This window comes from Scyliorhinus torazame, chromosome 5, assembly GCF_047496885.1.
Source record: "Scyliorhinus torazame isolate Kashiwa2021f chromosome 5, sScyTor2.1, whole genome shotgun sequence".
NCBI lineage: Eukaryota > Metazoa > Chordata > Chondrichthyes > Carcharhiniformes > Scyliorhinidae > Scyliorhinus > Scyliorhinus torazame.
The window spans coordinates 160215483-160237375 of record NC_092711.1 but is presented as its reverse complement, the minus strand read 5'-3'; the positions used below and the strand labels follow the sequence as shown (position 1 = coordinate 160237375).

Below are 21893 nucleotides of genomic sequence, written 5' to 3'. Positions count from 1 at the left end.
AGATCAACATAAACTGGAAACTTCAATTTTATCAAAACTTAATTGCGACAAAAAATGTTTTTAACAATTGAAATGAGTTATTTCTATTTACTGATGAATGTCTGCCGGATGTTGTGTTGTAAGTTTCACAGGAGCCACACTGATCAAGTTGGTGGGTTTTGGAAATTGGAAGTTACACATGAGCAGCTTGTTGGGCTATTTCACCTCACTGTCGATTTCATGTTTCAGCGACAGCAATTGCTGTTGTGATTAGCTAAAGATGTCACTTCTGTCCATTCTAAACATATACTTTTGTATATTTCTAATTAAAACTGGGCAATAAGAATGAAAGGCGAATGACATACTGTCAGACGGGTTAAAACCCTGTTTGTCAGTTTCCCTGGTGGTCTAGTGGTTAGGATTCGGCGCTCTCACCGCCGCGGCGCGGGTTCAATTCCCGGTCAGGGAATGATGAATTATTGTTGTCCACCAAACCGTTCAAGGAAGCTGAATCGCAGTTTCGCAGAAAAGAGCTGTGCCAGAATCAGTTAAGTGATGTTTGTCGTTTCACATCAGAGCTGAAAAAGTCACAAGTCACAACAGGTCGAGAACAAATACAGAGGCAGGAAGAAACGGTCAGTGATTGGCTGCAATGCAAGTGAGAGAGATGTTGACGCAAGCGCAAATCTGCGTGGTATTGGGCCAGATAATATTGCTCGCACAGACAGAAATATCTCGCCGATCTCGGTGCAAATCTCTTCTAACTGAAATTATTCAGTCCATTGATGTCACAGGATCTGAATACACCCAAAGAAGCTCAAAGGATGTTCCACTGACTGAGGGATTGTGTAAATGCTGCTCGGAGGTTAAGTGAGCAGGGTATAATCTACCTGCCTGTGCTCGGTGTATTGGGAGCTTTGCTCCTGGTTGGAGTGTCCCCGGGATGGGCAGTAACGCGCTGATTGAAGCTGCAGTCCCAGCGTTCGGGTAAAATCCTGCTGCTTGTCCCTCTCTCACCCACTGTAGAGCCAGGCAAGAAATAATCTCATTGAAAACTTGTGGAAGTGTAAATGTCTCATGGCTGTGAGATGACGTGTTGTGTTAATGTTTAACAACATATCGGAACCAGGAAGCTTTGCTCATAGTTACAGATGAGTACTTATTAATATTCCTGCCCAGTGTGAAACAGGAGAGTTTGTGTTTGTTCAGCAAACGTGATAGTTTAACTTCAGAAAAAGATCAACATAAACTGGAAACTTCAAATTTTGATCAAAACTTAATTGCGACAAAAAATGTTTTTAACAATTGAAATGAGTTATTTCTATTTACTGATGAATGTCTGCCGGATGTTGTGTTGTAAGTTTCACAGGAGCCACAGTGATCAAGTTGGTGGGTTTTGGAAATTGGAAGTTACACATGAGCAACTTGTTGGGCTATTTCACCTCACTGTCGATTTCATGTTCCAGCGAACAACAATCGGTGTTGTGATTGGCTGAAGATGTCACTTGTGTTCATTTTAAACATGTAATTTTGTATACTTCTAATGAAAACTCGGAAATCCAAATAAAAGGTGAGTGATATACCGTCAACCCGGGTTACAACTTTTGCTGGTGGTCTAGTGGTTAGGATTCGGCGCTCGATTCCCGGTCAGGGAATGATGAATTATTGTTGTCCAGCAAAATGTTCAATGAAGCTGAATCGCAGTTTCACAGAAAAGAGCTGTGCCAGAATCAGTTCAGTGACATTTGTTGTTTCACATCAGAGCTGAAAAAGTCACAAGTGCAGCAGGTGGAGAACAAAGACAGGGGCAGGAAGAAACGGACAGTGATTGGCTGCAAAGTGAGAGGGATTATGAAGCAAGCGAAAATTTGAGTGGTATTGGGCCAGATTTTGATGCTCACACAGACACAGTAATCGATCGCCCCCCCCAATCAGGGTCCGAATCTCGGGCGTGATGACAAGAAAACTTCGAACTCAAATTATTCAGTCCATTGAGGTCACAGGAGCTGAATACAACAGAAGAAGCTCAAAGGAAATGATACTCACTGAGGGATTGAGTAAATGCTGCTCGGAGGTTAAGTGAGCGGGGTATAATCTACCTGCATGTTTCTGAGCCTGTGCTCGGTGTATTGGGAGCTTTGCTCCTGGTTGGAGTGTCCCCGGGATGGGCAGTTAGCCGCTGATTGAAGCTGCAGTCCCCGCGTTCTGCTGGCTGCGGGTGAATGGAGAATTAGGGTAAAATCCTGCTGCTTGTCCCTCTCGCCCACTGTGGAGCCGGGGAAGAAAGAAACACATTCCAAAAGTGTAAATGTCACAAGGCTGTGAGATGACGTGTTGTGTTAATGTTTAACAACAGATCGGAACGAGGAAGCTTTGCCTCATAATTACAGATGAGTAAGTTGTTTTGTTTATGCCCAGTCTGAAACAGGGGAGTTTGTTTATGTTCAGCAAACGTGATAGTTTAACTTCAGAAAAAGATCAACATAAACTGGAAACTTCAAATTTTGATCAAAACCTAATTGCGACAAAAAATGTTTTTAACAATTGAAATGAGTTATTTCTATTTACTGATGAATGTCTGCCGGATGTTGTGTTGTAAGTTTCACAGGAGCCACAGTGATCAAGTTGGTGGGTTTTGGAAATTGGAAGTTACACATGAGCAACTTGTTGGGCTATTTCACCTCACTGTCGATTTCATGTTCCAGCGAACAACAATCGGTGTTGTGATTGGCTGAAGATGTCACTTGTGTTCATTTTAAACATGTAATTTTGTATACTTCTAATGAAAACTCGGAAATCCAAATAAAAGGTGAGTGATATACCGTCAACCCGGGTTACAACTTTTGCTGGTGGTCTAGTGGTTAGGATTCGGCGCTCGATTCCCGGTCAGGGAATGATGAATTATTGTTGTCCAGCAAAATGTTCAATGAAGCTGAATCGCAGTTTCACAGAAAAGAGCTGTGCCAGAATCAGTTCAGTGACATTTGTTGTTTCACATCAGAGCTGAAAAAGTCACAAGTGCAGCAGGTGGAGAACAAAGACAGGGGCAGGAAGAAACGGACAGTGATTGGCTGCAAAGTGAGAGGGATTATGAAGCAAGCGAAAATTTGAGTGGTATTGGGCCAGATTTTGATGCTCACACAGACACAGTAATCGATCGCCCCCCCCAATCAGGGTCCGAATCTCGGGCGTGATGACAAGAAAACTTCGAACTCAAATTATTCAGTCCATTGAGGTCACAGGAGCTGAATACAACAGAAGAAGCTCAAAGGAAATGATACTCACTGAGGGATTGAGTAAATGCTGCTCGGAGGTTAAGTGAGCGGGGTATAATCTACCTGCATGTTTCTGAGCCTGTGCTCGGTGTATTGGGAGCTTTGCTCCTGGTTGGAGTGTCCCCGGGATGGGCAGTTAGCCGCTGATTGAAGCTGCAGTCCCCGCGTTCTGCTGGCTGCGGGTGAATGGAGAATTAGGGTAAAATCCTGCTGCTTGTCCCTCTCGCCCACTGTGGAGCCGGGGAAGAAAGAAACACATTCCAAAAGTGTAAATGTCACAAGGCTGTGAGATGACGTGTTGTGTTAATGTTTAACAACAGATCGGAACGAGGAAGCTTTGCCTCATAATTACAGATGAGTAAGTTGTTTTGTTTATGCCCAGTCTGAAACAGGGGAGTTTGTTTATGTTCAGCAAACGTGATAGTTTCACTTCAGAAAAAGATCAACATAAACTGGAAACTTCAAATTTTGATCAAAACCTAATTGCGACAAAAAATGTTTTTAACAATTGAAATGAGTTATTTCTATTTACTGATGAATGTCTGCCGGATGTTGTGTTGTAAGTTTCACAGGAGCCACAGTGATCAAGTTGGTGGGTTTTGGAAATTGGAAGTTACACATGAGCAGCTTGTTGGGCTATTTCACCTCACTGTCGATTTCATGTTCCAGCGAACAACAATCGGTGTTGTGATTAGCTTAAGATGTCACTTCTGTTAATTCTAAACATGTAATTTTGTAAATTTTCTAATTAAAACTGGGAAATAAGAATGAAAGGCGAATGATATACTGTCAGACGGGTTAAAACCCTGATTGTCAGTTCCCCTGGTGGTCTAGTGGTTAGGATTCGGCGCTCTCACCGCCGCGGCCTGGGTTCAATTCCCGGTGAGGGAATGATGCTTTATTGTTGTCCACCAAACCGTTCAAGGAAGCTGAATCGCAGTTTCGCAGAAAAGAGCTGTGCCAGAATCAGTTAAGTGATGTTTGTCGTTTCACATCAGAGCTGAAAAAGTCACAAGTGCAGCAGGTCGAGAACAAATACAGAGGCAGGAAGAAACGGTCAGTGATTGGCTGCAATGCAAGTAAGAGAGATGTTGACGCAAGCGCAAATCTGCGTGGTATTGGGCCAGATGTTATTGCTCTCACAGACAGAAATATCTCCCCGATCTCGGTGCAAATCTCCAACGTGATGATAAGAAAACTTCTCACTGAAATTATTCAGTCCATTGAGGTCACAGGATCTGAATACACTTAAAGAAGCTCAAAGGAAATGGGGGGAGCAGATACGTGGAGATTTAGCCGGCCGGCAGCGAGGGAGTTCTCGTACTCCTCCCACGTCCACAAGGTGTACTCACGAATTGACTACTTTGTTGTGAGTCTGGACCTGCTGGCCGGAATGGTGGGGGCAGAATATTCGGCAATTGCCAGATCGGACCATGCTCCGCACTGGGTAGACCAGCAGTTTTGTAAGGACAGCTTTCAGCACCCACCATGGAGGCTGGAAGTTGGACTATTTGCGGACGAGGCGGTGTATGAGAAGCTGGTGAAATGCATGCAGAATTACCTGCAGGTGAACAATACTGGAGAAGTCTCAGCAGCGGGAGGCACTGGAGGTAGTGGTGAGAGGGGAGCTGATTTCAACCCGGGTGTACAGGGACAGGACAGATAGGGCTGAGACGGACCGACTCATTAAGGAAATTCTACGGACGGACAGGAGTTACGCGGAATCCCCGAGGCCAGAGTTACTCAGGAAACGACAGAGGCTGCAGGCCGAATTTGGGGTGCTGACTACAGGCAAGGCTGTAGAGCAGCTTAGAAAGGTAACGGTGATTTATGAGCATGGGGAGAAGGCCAGTAGAATGCTTGCACAGCAACTGAGGAAGAGGGAAGCGGCTAGGGAAATAGGGAGGGTAGTGGATGGGGTAGGTAATCTAGTGGGTGTTCCAGCAGGGCTGAACAAGGTCTTTAGGGACTTTTGTAGGAACCTGTACACTTTGGAACCACCCGGGGGAATGAGGCGATTCCTGGACGGACTGACCTTCCCAAGAGTGAGGAGACGTTGGTGGACGGACTGGGGGCCCTGGTCAGGATCGAAGAGGTATTGGGGGCCAGAAGGTCATGCAATTGGGTAAAGCTCCGGGACCGGGCGGGTATCCGGAGGAGTTTTACAAAAAATTTGCTGGGATAGTGGGGCCGGTGCTGGTCAGGGTCTTTAACAAGGCACAGACAGAGGGAGTTTACCCCCAACGATGTCGCAGGCCACCATCTCGCTCATTCTGAAACGGGATAAGGACCAGGAGGCCTGTGGGTCATTCAGGCCGATCTCTTTGATTAACGTAGATGCCAAGCTACTGGCCAACATTTTGGTGACCAGAGTTGAGGACTGTGTACCGGATGTAACTGTGGAGGACCAAACCGGGTTTGTAAAGGGGAGGCAGCTGGTGGCCAACATAAGAAGGCTGCTCAACGTGATTATGATGCCCCCGGAGAGTAGGGAGGTAGAGATAGTGGTAGCCATGGATGCTGAAAAGGCTTTTGACCGGGTCGAGTGGGATTTTCTGTGGGAGGTACTAGGATGGTTCGGGTTCAGGCGGGGTTCATCGACTGGGTTAGGCTATTGTATCAGGCCCCGGAGGCGAACAGGACAACATCAGACTACTTTAGACTGCACCGTGGGACAAGACAGGGCTACCCTCTCTCCCCACTACTGTTTGTGCTGGCTTAGAGATTGCACCGTAAAATTGCACTGAGATCTTCTAGGGGCTGGAAAGGGCTAGTCCTGGGGGGGGGGGGGGGGGGGGGAAGAAGAGTGGAACATAGAGTCTTGTTATATGCGGATGATCTGCTGTTATATGTATCAGACCCAATGGTGGGGATGGACGGTATTATGGCAACTCTGAGGGAATTTAGCCGGTTCTTCGAATACAAATTGAACATGGCTAAGAGCGAGTTGTTTGTAATTCAGGCGAGGGGGCAGGAGAGTAGGCTGAAGGGGTTGCCGTTCAGGCTGGTGGGGGAAGAGTTTCCGATATTTGGGGATTCAGATGGCACGGGACTGGGACAGGTTGCACAAGCTCAACCTGTCCCAACTGATGGAACGAGTGAGGGAGGAGGTCCGGAGGTGGGATGCGCTCCCGCTGTCATTGGCGGGGAGGGTGCAGACTGTTAAGATGACGATTCTCCCGCGGTTCTTGGCTGATCTTTTGTGGACTCAGCTCCACTTTCCGGCCCGAACACCATAACCCTTAATCCCTTTATTCTTCAAAAAACTATCTATCTTTATCTTAAAAACATTTACTGAAGGAGCCTCTACTGCTTCACTGGGCAAGGAATTCCATAGATTCACAACCCTTTGGGTGAAGAAGTTCCTCCTAAACTCAGTCCTAAATCTACTTCCCCTTATTTTGAGGCTATGCCCCCTAGTTCTGCTTTCACCCGCCAGTGGAAACAACCTGCCCGCATCTATCCTATCTATTCCCTTCATAATTTTATCTGTTTCTATAAGATTCCCCCCTCATCCTTCTAAATTCCAACGAGTACAGTCCCAGTCTACTCAACCTCTCCTCGTAATCCAACCCCTTCAGCTCTGGGATTAATCGAGTGAATCTCCTCTGCACACCCTCCAGTGCCAGTACGTCCTTTCTCAAGTAAGGAGACCAAAACTGAACACAGGATACTCTCTCACTTGCATTGCAGCCAATCACTGACCGTTTCTTCCTGCCTCTAGTAGGTACTAGAAAGGGTTAATGAGCTACAATTTTCTGGAGCTCGGTGCACAACACAACATGAAGTAAGAGGATAGACTTCAGTCAACAGAACAAGAGACAGCTCCACAGTCACCTGGAAGCTGAGAGCTGGTGATCCAGAGTGAACGGACTGATTAACTGCCTGTTAATTATTGTGATTTTGTACTTATTACAATTAACTTAATAAATTCTGTGACAATATTCTTGTACCTGGAATGGTCTGTAACTAGTCAGGAGCTGCAGGTAACGTTCACAACACATTCTAACGTGTGATTGATTTGAATATTATAATTGAGATTGAAGCCAAACCCGGATCTTACAATAGGGTCAAATTTCACATTCTGTTTGGGTAACCTGCACCAACAGTGATGGCTTTTGTAAACTCCTTTTACAGGTTATTAGAAGGGGAGGAGTTACAGAATGAAATTTCACTCCAAACACCACATCAAGATGTGACAGAGTCACTCGATTCATGGGAGCTGAATATCATCGACCTTTGAATTTAGAATGAGAAATGTTTGTCTGTTCTTCTGCTGAAAGAGATTCTTAAACATCACTCAGTGTACAGGCACTGAGCCAGGCTCATCCGAGTGAGGCATCACTAAAAAAATCCATTTTATATCTTGCAGCTCACCCAAAGATGGAAATTTCAGCACACATTTCTCCATCTTGTATTTTTTAATGTTTTGTTTGCCCGTTAAATATCCTCGACCTCTGGATGTTTCATTACAGAACTCAGCTCGAAGACATCAAAACTTGTATCCGGCCTTATCTGTGTGCCCCATTCGTCAATTCAACTTTGCAGCAGCTCAGTCCCAGCTTTGGAAACATCTTCATCTTTCTGTGAGGCCCCGGCCCCATTGACTGTGACAGGGTTCATACTGTCTCCCTGAGATTGTTGATGTAAAGTCACGTCAGACCCACACTGCCCGATTTCCACTCCAATTTATTTAAAGGTCCCAGAAGTCTGACTCCAACCTTAAATGTTGTTCTGATCCTGTCAGTAACATTGTTTTGGAACTCACTAGTACCACCACATAGGCAGTCATCAACATGCATCATAAAGATGCCCGAGAGTTTCCTGCCATGGTACCAATAAAGCACGGCAGCTCCTGCCTTCAGGTAGAGACAACCAGACTTGAACAAAACTGATCTAACTGAGAAGTGCCATACATTGAACAAAACATCGTTCAAAACATAAGACAAACTTATTGAACTTCCAAAGTCTTCCATCTCCATCTGGCACCGTAGGAGGTTGTAGAAACACTGCCCTCTGGAGGTGATCCCCCAGCGCAAATGCAGCTTTTATGTTTCTTGACTGAAAGTTCCGGGAAAATGTCACGAAAAGGGCCAAAGAAATTTCAGAATGACCTTTCCACTGTGGGTGAGTCCACTCTGACCTCTTTATCTCCCAAAGCTTCTTCAAATCCCTGAGCCATTAACCGCACCTTGGGCCTTATAAACGCCATCCGGTTGGACCTTTTCTGTGCAGATCCATCGATGTGATGATGCTGGCTGACCCCTATCTGGGACCTCTGAACACACGCCAAACTCTGTCCAACTGCCAAATCTTTCTGTTTAGCCTCCCGTACGCCTTTATCCCCTCATTTTTCGGCAGCTACAAAACCCTCTCGGTCACGGGGACCTCTGCATCACCCCCTAACATATCCTTGCCGTAAAACCGACAATTCCCTGCCTGAAATGTTCCAGTTATTGAAATTACATTGAATGGATGTCAAAGAAACAGACCAGAAACAGCTCCCTGAGGTTCTGAGGAATCCCCAGTGGTCAGTCAAACTGAATTAAACACGGGTGGTATAAAACAAACAATACTCATCCGGTATCTGCTGTCCACGGGGACTTTCCTTTAATCAAAGCCGTCAGTGGATCCTGTTCCTGACACCAGACTGTTGTGGGACAAATGTCACTCAAAGTCCAGAGTTGGTTAAAGTTTGGGAATCTTTATTACAAACATGCAGGGAATGCTTCAGCAAACCGAAGCATCTCTGGGAGTAGTTACAATAACACACGTTTATACACAGTACAGTTGCAGCTGTTTTGTCTGTAAGTTAGTGGGAAAGTACAGGACGTAAAGGGAACAACTCGAAAACAGCTCACTTATTGGCTATAGTGACTTCATCTCTCACAAAACACATCCCGGGAAACAATAGCCAGACCAGTAATCCAGAGACCCAGGATAATGCAATAGGGATCCAGGTTCCGCAGATAGTGGAATTTAAATTAATTAAAAATCTGGAATTAAAAGATATCGATGACCATGAAAGCATTGTCGATAGTTGTAAAAACCCATCTGGTTTCTTTTAGATCCACCTGTAGTGGGGGAATAACACTATTTACCATCCAGGATAAAATAAATGTACTTCAGCCTTTGTGTATCATTTCAGTGGAAATGTGCTCTCCCCCAGGCTCAAAGAGCATCACCCACTGGAAGCAAAATCGTGAGACCGGCCAATCCAGCAGAAAGAAACCCTCCGACCCTCCCACTTCACCAAGTGTCAGAATGAACAAAGTTTGATTTGATTAAATTTATTCACATGCACCGAGGTACAGTGAAACGTATTGTTCTGCGTACAATACAGACAGATAATTTTATGCATGAAAAAACATGGGACATATGATAAATACACAATTTAAATACGTAGACATCAGGTGAAGCATACGGAGTGTAGTGTTACTCAGAAAAGATGTGTGGAGAGATCAGTTCAGTCCATAAGAGGGTCATTCAGGAGTCTGGTAGCAACGGAAAGAAGCTGATTTGAATCTGTTATTACGTGTTCTCAGACTTTTGTATCACCTGCCCAATGGAAGAGATTGGAAAAGAGAATAACCTCAGTGAAAGGGTCTTTGATTTTGCTGCCCGCTTTCCCAAAGCAGCGGGAGGTGTAGACAGAGTCAATGGATGGGAGGCGGGTTTGTGTGAGGGACTGGGCTGTGTTCACAACTCTCTGTAGTTTCTTAGTCTTGGGCTGAGCAGTTGCCATACCAAGTGTCATGAGAGTCCCTTTAAGAAATGTTTTTGTCTTATCACATGGCTTCAGTGATGTCATTGTGTGGGTGGAGCTGGGCTGTGGCTCTGGGAGTTGGTTTTACTTCTGCTTTGGTTTGGGGCTGTTTTGTGGTCTGTGTTTTTTGCTTTCTCTTTCACATTTTTGGCTGCTGTACTCAGAAAGAGGAGTATTTTGGCCTGTCTCTCTATCTTCATTTTAAAAGCTGTTTCCAGACTGCTTGATAACTTGAAAAGAAATAATTGCTTTCTGGAAGGAATTCAAACCTGCTGTTTTGGAAAGGAAACAAGAGCATCCAAACCAGGTCTTGAGCGCTGTGTGCTGGGCCACACCTTTGAAAAGGAGGTACTGCTTTATGGGATTTTGTTATTAAATTGGAACAGTTAAAGGGGGGAATTTATTAAGGGTTATACATAGATTACTGTAGCTGTGTGGGGTATTTATCTTTGTAATTTATAAAAATGCTTACTGTGTGTGTTTATAAAAATGTTAACTAAATTCATAGAATAAAGCTTGTTTTGATTAAAAGTGCTTGAGGCCTCTGTTGAATAACACCTGAAAGGCAGCCCTTGTGCTCATCGGAACCAAAATCAATAAACAATTGTAGGTCAGGTGAACTCCATGATATACTTTGGAGTTTTCTGAACCCTGGCCCATAACACAAGCTGTGATGCAGCCAGATAAGATGTTTTCTATGGTGCTCCTGTAAAGGTTGGTGCACCTGTAATAATGGGTAAAAGGCAATGATAATAATCTTTATAATTATCACAAGTAGGCTTACGTTAACACTGCAATGAAGTTACTGTGAAAATCCCCTAGTCGCCACACTCTGGCGCCTGTTCGGGTTCACTGAGGGAGAATTCAGAATGTCCAATTCACCTAACAAGCACGTCCTTTGGGACTTGTGGGAGGAAAACGGAGCACCCGGAGGAAACCCACGCAGACAAGGGGAGAACATGCATACTCCGCACAGACGGTGACCCAAGCGGGAATCGAACCTGGGACGTTGGCGCTGTGAAGCAACAATGCTAACCACTGTGTTACCGTGCTGCCCATGTGGCAATCAATGTGGGCATGCTGAATTTCCTTAGTTTCCTGAGGAAGTATATGTTTCTTGGTTGTAGCGTCGATGTGGGTAGACCAGGACAGAATGCTGGTGATGTGCACACCTCGGAATTTGAAGCTAACCATCCCCACCTTGGCCCCATTAATGCAGAAAGGGGTGTATACAATGCTTTGCTTCCTGAAGTCAATGACCAGCTCCTTACTTTTGCTGACATTGAGGAAGAGATTGTTGTCATTACACCATGCCACTAGGTTCTCCATCTCCCTCCTATACTTTGACTCATCGTTGTTTGATATCCGACTCATTACGGTCGTGTCTTCAGCAAACTTGTAGATGGAGCGGGATCAAATTTTGCCACAGTCGTGTGTGTATCATGAGTGTAGTAGGGGGCTAAGTACGCAGCCTTGTGGGGCCCCGGTATTGAGGACTATCATGAAGGAGGTGTTGTTGTTTATCCTTACTGATTGTGGTCTATGTACTAGGAAGTCGAGGATCCAGTTGCAGAGGGAGGAGCCAAGCCCTAAGTTTTGGAGTTTTGATATGAGCTTGGCTGGGATTATGGTGTTGAAGGCGGAGCTGTAGTCAATCAATAAGAGTCTGATGTAGGAGTGCTTGTTTTCGAGATGATCCAGGGGTGAGTATAGGGTCAGGGAGTTGGCATCTGCTGTGGACATGTTGTGGCGGTGTGCGAATTGCAGTGGATCAAGGAATGCTGGGAGTCTGGAGTTGATGTCTCCAACATCTCAAAGCAATTCATAATGATCGATGTCAAGGCCACCGGACGGTATTCATTGAGGCACGTTGACTGCTTCTTCTTTGGCACCAGTATGATGGTGGTCTTCCTGAAGCAGGTAGGAACCTCGGAGTAGGGAGAGGTTGAGGATTCCGCAAACACACCTGCCAGTGGGTCAACGCAGGATCTGGGTTCATGACCTGGGTTCTCGTCTGGACCCATCGCTTTACGAGGGTTCACTTTCAAGAAGGCCAATCTGACTTTGGAGGCTGACGGTGGGTATGGGTGTGTCCAAGGCTGCTGGTACAGTTGACAACAGTTTGTTGGTTTCCTGCTCAAAACAAGCATCGAATGCATTGAGTTTGTCGGGAAGGGGTGCGCTGTTGCTGAAGATTCTACTCAGCTTTACTTTGTAGCCAGTTATGTTGTTTAAGCCCTGCCACAACCGACGAGAGAGTCCACGTCATTAGTCTGTGACTCTAGCTTAGTCTGGTATTGTCTCTTGGAGTCCCTGATGGCTTTGCGGAGGTCGTATCTAGATTTCTGTATAGATCCGGGTTGCCTGAGTTGAACGCCTCAGACCTGGCGCCCTTGATGTTTGTGTCGCAGTGGTCAAGGATGTTAAGGATGTTGGGGTCCCTTTTGGGACAGGAGATGTGTTGGTGGAATTTTGCCAGCACACTCTTGAGGTTGGCCTGGTTAAAGTCCCCGGCCACTATGCACAAGGCCTTCGGGTATTCTGTTTCACTGTTATTTATAGTGATGTACAATTGATCAAGCACCTTCTTCTAATCAAAGCCCCCTCCCTCCCGGCTTACTCACTCTTCCAACTTCTTCCATCGGGCAGGAGATACAGAAGTCTGAGAACACGCACGAACAGACTCTAAAACAGCTTTTTTCCCTGCTGTTACCAGACTCCTAAATGACGCTCTTATGGACTGACCTCATTAACACTACACCCTGTATGCTTCATCCGATGCCGGTGCTTATACATTGTATACCTTGTGTTGCCCTATTATGTATTTTCTTTTATTCACTTTTCTTCCCATGTACTTAATGATCTGTTGAGCTGCTCGCAGATAAATACTTTTCACTGTACCTCGGTACACGTGACAATAAACAAATCCAATCCAATCCACTTCACTTCCGCCTGGGGTGGGATGTAGACCGCCATGATGATGGCAGAAGTGAACTCCGTGGAAGGCAGTATGGATGGCACTTCACAGTCGGGTATTCCAGGTCCAGGCAGCAGTAGTTCGCCAGGGTCGCCACGTCCGAGCACCAGGAGTTGACGAGGAGACAAACCCCTCCACCCACTCCAGGTTCAGTCCTGGATGTGGTTAACAGCAGGAAAAACAGCAGAATCTAACCCAACATCACTTGTGAACCCTTTGGTGTCTGAACATGTTGGATGACTGAGTGAATCCCTCCCCACAGTGAGAGCAGGTGAATGGCTTCTTTCCAGTGTGAACTCGCTGGTGTCTCCGCAATGTGGATGATGTTCTAAACCTCTTTGTACAGTGAATGCGCTGGTGTTCCATCAGTACCTGAGAGCTTTTTGAAACCCACTCCCACAGTCAGAGCATTTAAAGGGTCTCTCATTGGTGTGAGTGACATTGTGGCTCAACAAGTGATGACCGAGTGAATCTTTTCCCAGTCGGAGAGGTGAACGGGCTCTGCCCGGTGTGACCTTGCTCGTGTTTCATCAGGTTGGATGAGGTTCTAAAGCTCTTTGCGCAATGAGAGCAGCTGAACGGTCTCTCCTCAGTGTGAATGCGCTGGTGGGACATCAGTAGCTGTGAGCTTTTGAAACCCCTCCTGCAGACAGAGCATTTAAAGGGCCTGCTCTTGGTGTGAGTGACATTGTGGCTACGCAGGCCGGATAATTGAGCAAATCCCTTATCACACACAGTGCAGATGAAGGGCTTCTCCCCGGTGTGAAGTCGCTGGTGTGCCTGCAGGTTGGAAAACTGAGTGAATCCCATATCACACACAGTGCAGATGAATGGCCTCTCCCCGGTGTGAATACGTTGATGTGTCTGCAGGTGGCATAACCGAGTGAATTCCTTCTCACATACAGTGCAGGTGAATGGCCTCTCCCCCGTGTGAACTCTCTGGTGTCTCTGCAGGTGGGATAACTGAATGAATTCCTTTGCACAGTCAGAGCAGGTGAATGGCTTCTCTCCAGTGTGAACTCGTTCGTGTCTCCGCAAGTTACCAATGTCAGTGAATCCCTTTTCACACTGAGAGCAGGTGAAAGGCTTCTCTCCAGTGTGACTGCGTTGATGCCTTTCCAACCTGCATGGGGCTATGAATCCCTTCGCACACACAGAGCAGGTGAATGGCCTCTCTCCAGTGTGACTGCGTTGATGCCTTTCCAGCCCGTACGGGCCTTTGAATCCCTTCCCACAGTCCTCACATTTCCATGGTTTCTCCATGGTCCGGGTGATCTTGCGTCTCACCACGCTGGACGATCAGTCGAAGTCTCGTCCACACACAGAACACATATACAGTCTCTCCCTGCTGTGAATGGTATAGTATTTTTTCAGGCTGTGTAACTGGTTAAAGCTCTTTCCACAGTCAGTGCACTGGAACAATCTCACGTGGGTTTGTGTGTGTCTCAGTGCTTTTCCAAACAAACTGATGTTTAAAATCTCTTGAAGCAGACAGAATAGACAAACATTTCTCCTTCTAGATTCAAAGGTCGATGATATTCGGTTCCCAGTTCTTGACGTGATATTTAGTTTGAGATATCCACCTCAAACTCCTCTCGTTCTAACTTCCTGCAAAAAGATTTTACAAAAATCATCACTGTCAGTACAGGATAGAAATTCAGAACAGACAATTCTAGTTTCTATCAAACATTGTTAGCTCTCTCTCTTTCCCTCAAATGCTCTAAATCTCGATTCCACACACTCTCCCTCCAGTCTCACTCTGCTGTATCTAATATTCACCCTCCCAATTCTCCTGAAAGCACTGATTCAGGCTGATCGATATATCCAAGCTCACTGCTTCCTGTCCTGGACACAGAGGCTGCCAGACAGATATATGTCTCTGTTACTGGATGATAAATGTGTGCAATATACAGACTGGATTCACTTCCTTCCCCTCCCAATTCTTATGAAGGTGCTGACTGATGCTGATCAACAAATCTAAACTCACAAACAACCTGTACAAGAGTAGAGACTCTCCATTTAAGTATATTTACTGATTAGAGATGGGGTGATTCTGAGGAAGAATTTGATTTAGTCATGGAGTGGGCATGATCAGGAACCCACTGCCCACAAGGATTGTGGAAGTCGAGATGATCAATAATTCAAAATAAAATATGAAGAAAATAAGCTTTCAGGTGAACAGGGATATCGAGGGGGAATGGGATTGACTGGATTGCTGTACAGAGCGTCAGCATTGACTTGAGTTCCCAAATGGATTCTGTCAGTGCTGCAATGATTGTATGACTGGAAATATATAATGTAGGTACAGTACTATATTACAAAACTAGAAATAATAATACATGTATTTTGTTACAGAACCATCAATAATATATCTAATACATTCCATATAACACTAGATATATCTCTGTCCGATATAAAAATTTTAAAAATTCATTTACGGGGTGTGGATGTCGATGATGAGGCCAGCATTTATTGCCCATCTCCAGTTGCCTTCATAAGGTGGTGATGAGTTGCCTTCTTAAACCGCTGCAGTCCTTGAGTTGTAGGTACATCCCCTGTGCTGTCAGGGAAGGAGTTCCAGGATGTCGCCCCAGCAACAATGAAGGAAGGGCGATATATTTCCAAGTCTGTCTGGTGAGTGACTTGGAGGTGAACCTCCAGGTAGTGGGGTTCCCAGGTATCTGCTGCTCTTGTCCTTCTAGATAGTAGTGGTCATGGGTTTGGAAGGTGCTGTCGGAGGAACCTTGGTGAGTTACTGCAGTGCACATTGTAGATGGTATACATGGCTGCCACTGTTCGTTGGTGGTTCGGAATGGGGAGCAGTCAAGCAGGCTGCTTTGTTCTGGATGGTGTAGAGCAGCATCTTGAGTGTTGTTGGAGCTGCACTCAACGAGGCAAGTGGTGATTATTCTATTACACGCCTGACATGTGCCTGGTATATGGTGGACTGGCTTTGGGGGTCAGGAGGTGCGTAACTCACTGTAGTCTTTGGCCTGCCCTGGTGGTGACCATATTAATATGGCTAGTCCAGTTCAGTTTCTAATCAATGGTAACCCTCAGGATGTTGGTTGTGGAGGATTCAGCGATGCTAATACCACTGAAGGAGATGGTCATTGTCTGGCACTTGGTGCAGCACAAATGGAACTTGCCACTTATCAGCCAACATCTGGACACTGTGCAGGACATGCTGCATTTGGACATGGACTGCTTCATTATCTGAGGAGTCACGAATGGTGCTGAACATTGTGCAGTCATCCACAAACCCACTTCTCATCTTATGATGAAAGGGAGGTCATTGATGAAGCAGCTAAAGATGGAGTGTGCCCTGAGGAACACCTGGAGCAGAGATGATTGACCTCCAACCACCACAACCATCTTCCTTTGTGCCAGGTATGACTCCAACCACCGGAGAGTTTTCCCCGATTCCCATTAACTTCAGTTTAGGTGGGGCTCTTTGATGCCATAGTCAGTCAAATGCTGCCTTGATACCAAGGGCAGTCACTCTCACCTCACCTCTGGCATTCAGCTCTTTTGTCCATATTTGAACCAAGGCTGTAATGAGGTCAGGAGCTGAGTGACCCTGGTTGGACCCAAACTGAGCGTCCGTGAGCAGGTTTTGCTGAGCAAGTACCACTTGATAACGCTGTTAATGACTCCTTCCATCACTTTGCTGTTGGTGGAGTATTCCGACAGGGAAGTAATTGGTTGGGTTTGATTGTCCTGTTTACTGTTCCCTTTAATGTCAGCCATCTCCTGGGGAAACCAGCCCTTTAAATGTGAACATTAGGAAACAGACCATCATTTTCGCCAGACAAATAAATGTGTCAAGCCGAGGGAGCAAAGGATGTCAATGTCTTTCAGACAGCCAGAGAGAGAGAGACCACCAAGCTCTCCAGAGTCTGCACCCTCCCTGGATTCACTTCCTTTCCCTTCAGTTGCTGCAAGTCACCAATTGAAGGTCAGAATGAGACAATAAATGGTAAGAGGGAGAAAAGAAAGTGTTTTACTCACAGATGTTGCAGACAGGAGGAAGGTTCAGTCTGTGTGCAGCTCAAGCTCACCCAGGGTTGGCGGAACAACAGCTTTGCTCGGCAGAAACCTCCATGTCCAGCTTCCGCATTGAGACAATGGGGGAGCTCTGATTGGTGGAGGAGCAGAATCTTTCCGGTCCTCCAATCTTCCTATTGGTCAACACCTCAGCAGTAAGGTCAGCGGAAGTGAGCTCTCCTGCACATGCGCAGCGTCCCCTTCCCTTAGACATGCGCAGTCCCGGGTTAGAGGAGGGGTGGATCACCGACGGCCGGAACTGTCAGCCGGTTGCCTGGAAACCTTGTCTCGAGGATATGTGGGGGAAGGGGAACAATGGGTGGGGCGGGGCTCCCGCGTCTGCGCGCTGGGCAGTGACGTCACCTCGGAGCGGACTTATTGATTTAGAGGACGTACTCCTTTGTAATGTCACAATGTGGAGGTTGGACAATGAGTTTCAGACTAAAACGTCCTCCTCTGGGCAACATCTGGGAGCAAATCAATGTCTCCCCCTTTCATAAGGTCATAAAATATAGGAGCAGAATTAGGCCATTCAACCCGATGAAAAATCTGTCTCACTCCTCCCTAAATGTACTCACTGTCCCAGCTCCACCACACTCTGGGATAGTGAATTCCACACATTCACAGCCCTTTGGGAGAAGCAGCTTCTCCTCAACTCTTCAGATTTTCCTCCCTCTTTTTAAAAATAATCTTTATTGTCACAAATAGGCTTACATTAACACTGCAATGAAGTTACTCTGAAAAGTCCAACTTCCTTTTCGAGCACACACGGAGAATTCAGAATGTCCAAATTATCTAACAGCACGTCTTTCGGGGCTTGTGGGAGGAAACTGAAGCACCCGGTGGAATCATAGAATTTACAGTGCAGAAGGAGGACATTCAGCCCATCGAATCGGCACCAGCCCCTGGAAAGAGCACCCCAGCCCAGCCCACGCCTCCACCCCATCCCCGTAACCCAATCAACCCACCTAACCTTTTTGGACACTAAGGGGAATTTATCATGGCCAATCTACCTTTTATCATGGCCAATCCACCTAACCTGCACATCTTTGGACTGTGGGAGGAAATGGAGCACCCGTACAAAACCTACAAAGACACGGGGAGAACATACAGACTCCACACAGCCAGTGACCCAAGCCGGAATCGAACCTGGGACCCTGGAGATCTGAAGCAACTGTGCTAACCACTGTGCTACCATGCCGGCCATCTTATCCTAAGACTTATCCTTATCCTAAAGTTCTTATCCTAAGAACCTCTTGTTCTGGAATGCCTGAAAGACGTGCTATTAGGTGAATTGAACATTCTGAATTCTCCTTCAGTGTACCCTAACAGGCGCCAGAATGATGCGACTTGTAACTTCATTGCCGTGGTTTAAAATTTTTTTTAAAGTACCCAATTCATTTTTTCCAATTAAAGGGTAATTTAGCATGGCCTGCATATCTTTGGGTTGTGGGGGCGAAACCCATGCAAACACGGGGAGAATGTGCAAACTCTGCATGGACAGTGACCCAGATCCAGGATCGAACCTGGTACCTCGGTGCCATGAGGCGGCAGTGCTAACCACTGTGCCGCCATTGCGGTGTTAATGCAAGCCTACTTGTGACAAAAATAAAGATTATTATTATTAAGTGGGAGTAGCCTCTCCAAGGCAGCCTTCAGGATGCGCGACAATGCCAAGCAGAAACTTATAGCCAAGTTCCGCACACACGAGTACGGCCTTGACCGGGACCTTGGATTCATGTTGCCTTACATTCACCCCCCCCCCCCCCCCCACCACCACCACCATCTGGCCTGGGCTTGCGAAATTCTACCAATTGTCCTGGCTTGAGACAATTCACCTCTTTAACCTGTGATTATCCCTCTCTCCAGTCACTCCGTCTGGACCTGTAAAGATTAATTACCTGCAAAGACTCGCATTCAAAAGTAACGTCTTGTATCATTGACTTTGTCTATGTATATGTTTCTGGAACCCACCTCTTCATTCAACGGAGGAAGGAGCTGTGGTCCGAAAGCTAGTGATTCGAAACAAACCTGTTGGACTTTAACCTGGTGTTGTAAGACTTCATACTGTGCTCACCCCAGTCCAATGCCGGCATTACCATATTAAAGTAAAGGGGCAAAGTGGCAGCCCGGTGGCACAGTGGTTCGTGCTGCTACCTTACGGCGCCGAGGTCCCAGGTTCGATCCCGGCTCTGAGTTACTGTCCGTATGGAGTTTGCACATTCTCCCCGTGTTTGCGTGGGTTTCACCCCCACAACCCAAAGATGTGCAGGGTATGTGAACTGGTAATGCTAAATTGCCCCTTAATTGGAAAAAATAAATTGGGTACTCTAAAATTTTTTAAAAAGTAAAAGGGCAAAGTCTATTTATTGTTTAAGGGATACATTCCTAATAAAAATATTGTTTATCCATTATTGCTTCTAGTTTTTTGCAGTAAAAGATATAAAACCTGAAGTTTTTGCCTTATGACTCTTTAATTTGTTCACTGGGTTTAGAATTTATTTAAAGTTACTTATCTTTTCAGAAATCTTAAACAGTTGATTTAGAGCTACAAGTTTCAACTTCCCATTAAGCCTCAGGCAACTTCTGTCTCTCTATTGCCCATGTCAATGACAGCCCAGTAACAGAGCGGAGGACTGGATATGCCGTCACTCCCTGTAGGAGCTGGAATCAGTAGAAAGAAGAACCATAGTTTCTGGTTGAGCTTTGTGTTATCTGTCTGACCATGATGACCATATATAAATAGCTAACAAGGTAATATGTTGTGATGAGGGTTTAGAAACAAACCCTGGGTAGACCAGTTCATTGAAGCTGTGGGCTTGTCAGCTGTACAGTGAAACCAGGCATCCAACAGCCACAGAGACCTCTAATATTGGACACTGGGTTTAACCCTGTTCTGTATTAAACAGACCTATCTGATACTGGCGGTGATATAGTTAATCTGACCCTTCATTCAATTCCAAAAGTGAATAACATTGATTCAAGCACAGTGATTACTCTGTTAATCTGTGAACAAAGTGGTGTCAGTTCATGCAGATCTCTGTCTGAACTCGATTTCAGTACTTATTTTTGTTACTGACTGGTCTCGTGTCCAATCTAAAAGGACGGTAGCACAGTGGTGAGCACAGTCACTTCACAGCTCCAGGTTCAATTCCCGGCTTGGGTCACTGTCAGTGTGGAGCCTGCACGTTCTCCCCATGTCTGCGTGGGTTTCCATCGGGTGCTCCAGTTTCCTCCCACAGTCCAAAGATGTGCAGGTTAGGTGGATTGGTTGTGATAAATTGCCCTTAGTGTCCAAAAAAGATTAGCTGGGGTTACTGGGGTAGGGTGGAGGCATGGGCTTAAGTAGGGTCTCCTTCCAAGAGCCAGTGCACTCGATGGGCCAAATGGCCTCCTTCTGCACTGTAAATTCCATGATTCCTTCTCTGACACAGCTCAGAATAAGGATGTTTGATTTGTGTTTCCTGTCTGCAAAGCCTCTCTGCTCATCGCCTGGGAAAGGTGATTACAAAGGACATTGTTGTAAGTAAAGGGTAGAAATCCAGAACTGACAATTCTAGTCATCAGAGAACATACTTTTCCCTCTCAAACTATAAATCACTGTTCCCCACACACTCCCTATTGATCATTGATCGAATACATCCTCCTATCACATTACCATGGGCACCTCACCAACAGAGACAGGAAGGTGCTGGAGGATAGACTGGAAATGGGGCTCTACCAATCAGGGCATGAGGTTTGGGACGATGTGGGGGGGGTTATGGTATCGTGACCCACAGGGTTCAGTTCTCATGTACAAAGCAAGGAGTCATGGGAACAGGGTACAAAGAGAAACAATTTGGATCCTGAACATTGTGAACATCCTTTTACTTTGGTTGTCTTTGATCCTCAAGTCATTCTGTCTTTATCATCTTGTTTGTTTCATTAATTAATATTTATTATAAAAATGTTGATTTTTCGGACTTTTCATGATTAGATTGATGCACTTGCGGGAAAGTGGGTGAGAGGGGTTGACAGGCTCTTTTTAAAAATAAATTTAGAGTAGCGAATTATGTTTTATCCAATTAAGGGGCAATTTAGCAGAGCCAATCCATCAATCCTGCACATCTTTGGGTTGTGGGGGTGAGACCCACGCAGACACGGGGAGAATGTGCAAACTCCACACGGTCAGTGACCTGGGGCTGGGATTGAACCCGGGGCCTCAGCGCCACGAGGCAGTGGTGCTAACCACTGCACCACTGTGCCATCCCTGGCAGACTCTTTTATCAGAAAGTGAGTCCCTCCAATGTAATTGGCAAAGGAGCCAGAGAGAGAGATGAGATTTTATTTTTGACACATGAAGTGTGTGTGATTCTCTAATTTTGGAGATGCACTCATCCAGGTAACTGGAGAGTGATCCATCACACTCCTGACCTCTGGATAATGGATAGGCTTTCAGGAGTTAGGAGGTGAGTGACTCACAACAGGATTCCCAGCCTCTGACCCACTCTTGTAGCCACAGTATTTATATGGCTAGTCCAGTTCAGTTTCTGGTCAATGGTAATGTTGATGTTGATAGTGGGGTAAATGGGGTGGTTAGATTCTCATGAGGGAAGTGGTCATTGCCTGCCATTTGTGTGGCTCAAAGTTACTTGCAGGACTGCAGAGCTCAGATCTGATCCATTGGTTGTTGGATTGTTTAGCTCTGTCTGTTGATTGCTGCTTTTGATGTTTGACATGCAAATAGTCCGGTTTCATTCTTAATAACACTCCTGCCTCGCAGTGCAGGAACCCGGATTCAATTCCAGCCTTGGGTGACTGTCTGTGTGGAGTTTGCACATTCTCCCCGTGTTTGCATGGGTTTCCTCCA

At 45.9% G+C, this 21893-nt stretch overlaps 1 protein-coding gene and 2 non-coding genes across 3 annotated transcripts in view; 2 read left to right on the top strand and 1 right to left on the bottom strand.

Annotated features, from left to right (window-relative positions):
• LOC140422190 (uncharacterized) overlaps positions 1 to 21893 on the bottom strand; it is an 81495-nt gene that overhangs the window by 21621 nt on the left and 37981 nt on the right. The gene's annotated exons all lie outside the window — the stretch shown is intronic.
• On the top strand, positions 377 to 448 carry trnae-cuc (transfer RNA glutamic acid (anticodon CUC)). The gene has a single exon. It is a non-coding gene; the product is annotated as a tRNA-Glu (tRNA).
• Positions 4073 to 4145, top strand: trnae-cuc (transfer RNA glutamic acid (anticodon CUC)). The gene has a single exon. It is a non-coding gene; the product is annotated as a tRNA-Glu (tRNA).